This window comes from Felis catus, chromosome F1, assembly GCF_018350175.1.
Source record: "Felis catus isolate Fca126 chromosome F1, F.catus_Fca126_mat1.0, whole genome shotgun sequence".
NCBI classification, from domain to species: domain Eukaryota; kingdom Metazoa; phylum Chordata; class Mammalia; order Carnivora; family Felidae; genus Felis; species Felis catus.
In genome coordinates, this window is record NC_058384.1 from 51,338,237 (window position 1) to 51,343,404 (window position 5,168).

Genomic DNA, 5,168 nt, shown 5'->3' on the forward strand with positions numbered 1-5,168 from the left:
TTCCTACCTCTTCCACAGATCCAATTGTCTCACCCAAATCTGAGTTTGGGGAGAGTTCCCCCATTTCCTCTCACACATAGGGGTTGAAATGACTTTTTTGCGAGTTTACACAAAGAAATAAAGTACTGACTGAATTGATAGCTGGATAATAAATATACATAGAGGGATTTTTGTTACAAGTCAATTTGTAACTGTCAAGATAAAATATTTTTTCATAATTTTTTAATGTTTATTTATTATTTTTGAGACAGAGACAGAGTATGAGCAGGGAGAGACAGAGTGAGACACAGAATACAAAGCAGGCTTCAGGCTCCAAGCTGACAGCACAGAGCCTGATGTGGGGCTCGAACCCACAAACTGCGAGATCATGACCTGAGTCAAAGTCAGACACTCAACCAACTGAGTCATCCAGGCGCCCCAAGAGAAAATATTTCTAAAGTATTATTTCAAATCCAGGAGAGAAAACAATACAACTCTATCATTCTAAATGAAGGAGAGAAAGACGATGTATTTTGATGAAAAGGATTCGCTTACTGGTACCCATTGTGATTGCTTACATGTTCACTTTAATTGATCAGTATCTGTACCATAATGATTAATAATTAATGATTAGTATTAACCCTGATTAGAACCACTAAATGCATTCTTCTTTAAGGATGCAAAGATCTCATAGCAAACTAATGACATCATCAAAAGCCCTGGGCAAAGTCAACACATAATGTAGATCATAATCAAAGATTGGAATGAACAACAACTTAGGCTCATCTTAAGTAGCTTTCACCTCAACTTGTTATCAGAACAGACAATGGAGGGATGCCTGGGTGGCTTAGTCAGATGAGTGTCTGACTCTTGATTTCAGTTCAGGTCATGATCCCAGGGTGGTGGGATCCAGCCCCATATCAGGCTCCGTGCTGAGCACAGAGCCTGCTTAAGATTCTCGCTCTCTCCCTCTGTCTCTCCCTGTCTCTCTCTCTCTCTCTCTCTCTCTCTTTCTCTTCTCTCTGAAATAAAATTTTTAAAAAAGACAATGGGGAATGTAAAGGATGCAAAGTAGTGAGGTAAAATCAAACAAGTGGAAGTAACTGCCCCATGGTTAGTTCATGGGAATGCACCAATGTTTGATTTTCAAAGCAGGCCGAACAGTGAGGAAGCTGCCTGAACAATGATCTCAGAGCTAGGGGATTGCTGCCTTTCATTACATTAAGAAGGAAAGAGACCATTTTAGTATTTAGGGATTAAATAGTCACATAAAACCAATTATTTGATGAGATGCAGCAACGTGTTTTTGTTTTGTGTTTTCTAAATCTCTAATTGTTGTCTTTCGTATTGACTTGTTTGTCTCAGACATGTAGCTAAATGATGACACCAGTTCTAGTCATGAGAAATGTAATGTTTCAATGATGAACAGAGTGCAAATCTTCCTGGGGCTGTGTCTTCAAAGCATGAAACTGCTTTCCTGTTGCCAGAAGGTTGTGGTGAGTGGAAGCGGGGCTTGGAATCAAACTTCACATCTTATCATGTTAGATATGAGGTAATTTTTAAACAACTTTTGGGGGGATATAATTCACATTCTACACACCTCAAACATTTAAATTATACAATATGGCTTTTTTAGTATATTCATTGAGTTGTGAAACCATCACCACAATCAATTTTAGAACATTTCTATCTCTCTGAAGGAAATCCTGTATCCACCAGAAGTCACTCCCCATTTCCCACGAAACCATCCTAGGAAACCACTAATTTACTTCTTCTCTGAATTAATTTTCCCACTCTGGACATTTTAAGTGATTGGTATCATAGGACATGAGGTCTTTTATGACTAGCTTCTTGTGTGTGTGTATATATATATATATATATATATATATATATATATATATTTTTTATATATTTCTTGATGAATTGAACCATTAGAAATACAATCAATACTTTTTTATAAGTATTGCTTTATATGGCTTTCTCTTAAATGGTAGAAAATACAAGTTACAAAAATACTTCTATCCTGACTTATTATTTACCCATGCAGTTATCTTTACCAATGTTATTTATTCTATTGTGTAGTTTTCAGTTACTGTTCAGTATCCTTTCACTTCAGCCTGAAGGATGCCCTTTAGTATTTCCCGTGGTGAAAGGCTGCTAGAAACAATATACCTCCGTTTTTTTTTTAATAGTTATGATTGATACAAAATTTTTACTTTAATTCTTTTTCTTTGGGGCCTTTGAATGACAATGCTATTATGTAGCCTCCAGTATGTCTGATGAGAGTCAGCTGGTAATATTGTTGAGGATGCCTGTATGAGTTATGTCTTGGAACACAAATTGTTCCAAAGTCTGACATAATTAAATTTGGGCTTTATGGTTTTGTTTTTTGGTTTTTGTTTTTGCCTCATCGACTCTTGCTCCCTTGGCTGAGTGGTGGTGATTGCACAGACATCAGTGTGGTCTGCACCACCATGTCTGCCAACATGGCCACCACCACCACCCAAACATGCTTCGCCAATGACTACACGTACTTTAAGGAGCTCAGCAATGTTGCTTTCTCTGTGGCTTGCAGGTATGTGAAGAATTCCTGCATGCAGGATGATACAGCAAAAATCATCAATACCAAGAAGTTACCTGCCTAAGAGCCCCAGAAACTAGAATGTGAAGTCAAACTACTGTGACTTTTGAAACATGCAAACATCAAGTGCCTTTATGACAGAAGAAGGGTTCACAACCTCATGTTTGACCACGTTACTGGAAAGTAGCTCTTTGATGAGATTGTGGCCAGAGGGTAGTACAGTGAAACTGGTTCTATATACATCAAATTCTGGAAAGTGTTAGCCACATCACCAGCATGACATTGTCCACCAAGACCTGAAGCCTGGCAACCCAATGTTGGCAAGCAAATGCAAAGATGCAAACGCAATGCTGGCCTAGTCATGGAAGCGTGGGAGAACAACAGGGTGGGCTTAATTTTTTTTAATTTTTTTTAAGTTTATTTATTTTTGACAGAGACAGAGTGCATGCATGAGCTGGGGAGGGGCAGAGAGAGAGGGAGACACAGAATCCAAAGCAGGCTCCAGGCTCCAAGCTGTCAGCACAGAGCCCAATGCAGGGCTCGAACTCACAAACTGTGAGATCATGACCTGGGCTGAAGTCGGACACTTAACCGACTGAGCCGCCCAGGTGCCCCAGGGTAGGCTTAATTTTGATGGCACCCCAGGTTAGGTGTCCCCTATGGCCTTGAGGAAAGATCCCTATGGAAAACCTGTGGCCCTCTGGGCCTGTGGGATCTTCCGTATATATTCTATTGGGATTGTCTCCTTTCTTGGATGAAGGTCAGCACAAGCCATATCAGCAGATCAAGGTCAGAGCCTATAATTTCCCATCACAAGTGTAGGATACAGTGACTCCTAAAGCAAGAACTTGATCAAGCAGCGGCTGACCATAAACCCCACAAAATGCATCATGCCTCACCCAGCTCTCAAGTACCAATGGGTCTGCCACAGATTCCCCAGTGGCATCCATGATGTATCATCATGAGACTGTGGAGTGTTTGTGCAAGTTCAAAGTCCTGAGAAATCTGAGGGGTGACATGCTCACGACCGTGCTTTCCTCCAGGAATTTTTTAGCTGCCAAAAGTGTATTGAGCAAGAAGTCAGATGGTATTTGAAAGGAACAGAAACCACCATGGTGCACAGTTCACAGATGGCATCAAGAAGTCCACAGAGAGCTGCAACATCACCATGGAAGATGAAGACCTCAAAGTGCACAAACAGGAGACCATGAAGATCATCAAACAATAGACCGAGGTTGTTAACAATGGGGTCCTTGAGGCCTACAGGAAGATCTGTGATTTAAGCCTTACTTCTTTTGATCTCCAGGCCCAGGATAACCTCACAGAGGGGATGGATTTCTACAAGTCTTACTTTGAGAGGCTTCTACTCCAAAACAAGAAGCCCATTCACAGCACTTTCTTGAACATACACATCTACATGATTCATGGATGCAGCTTACATCTCCTACATCTACCTCAACTGGTACATTGAGAGAAGTGTCAGCCTCTCCCCAGCCAGGTGGAGACCCCATTCCAGCAACGTTGAGATGGCAAATGGCTCAGAGTTCTCTATCACTGCTACGGTGAGCTCAGTCACAGAGGCATTAGGAGATCCCAGCCAGCCAGAGATCACTGAGCCTTTGTGGTCAATGGTTCTGGAGGACATGAGCGACAGTGGCAGCCTTGTTCATTTGAGATTTAAAACAAGTTACAAAATGGCGGCAGCCAAGGCACACCCTTGCATGTGGCCCTCCCGCCTGCCCTTTTATCTATGTCTGCTCTATTGAGACGGTTTTACATTTAAGAATAAAAAATAGAAAAAAAGATTGTTAAAAAATGGAATTCATATGATAGTTCTAATTTTCAATATTTGAGGAACCTCCATAGTGTTTTCCACTGTGGCTGTGCCAGTTTGCATTCCCTCCAACAAAGCACAAGGTGGGAATCTTCACCAGCGTTTGTTACCTTCTGTCTTCTGATAATAGCCATTCTGACCAATGTGCCGATGTCTCGCTATGGTTTTGATGTGCATTTCCCTGATGTTGAGTGATATTAAGCTTTTTTCATGTGCCTGTTGGCCACCTGTATGTTTTCTTTGGAAAATGTCTTTCAGATCTTCTGCCCCCATTTTTCATTTTTAAATCAGATTGTCTAGGTTGTTGTTGTCGTTGTTGTCATTGAGCTGTATGAGTTCTTTATGTATTTTTAATATTAACCTCTTATCAGATATGATTTACAAGTATCTTCTCCCATTCAGATCAGTGTAGAGAATATAGTTGGTAATATTGTATTAATTTTGTATAGTGACAGATGATAAATACACTTGTGGTGGTAATTATTTTCTGATGTATACAAATGTCAAATCACTATGCTGTACACTTGAAACTAAATTGTGTGTCATTGAACCTCAATTATAAAAGAGAGAGAGATAGAGAAAGAAACAGAACGGCCAGACCAAAAAAAAAAATTCAGTTTTTAAGGCCATTTTGGGGGGCTTGGTCTGGCTCCAAGAAGACTGTTCTCACCTATATTTTTGCCTGGTTCTGTTAAAATTCTAACTTGTTGAAGTTAATATTGTTGTTCTCATAGAGCTACCAGCTTCCTTTTAATTGCTTACTACCAAAATTTC

General features: G+C 40.2%; 1 pseudogene; it reads left to right on the top strand.

The window, feature by feature from the left end:
- Positions 1 to 2,453: 2,453 nt before the first annotated feature.
- On the top strand, positions 2,454 to 4,031 carry LOC101090482 (annotated as a pseudogene).
- The last annotated feature ends 1,137 nt before the right edge of the window (positions 4,032 to 5,168 follow it).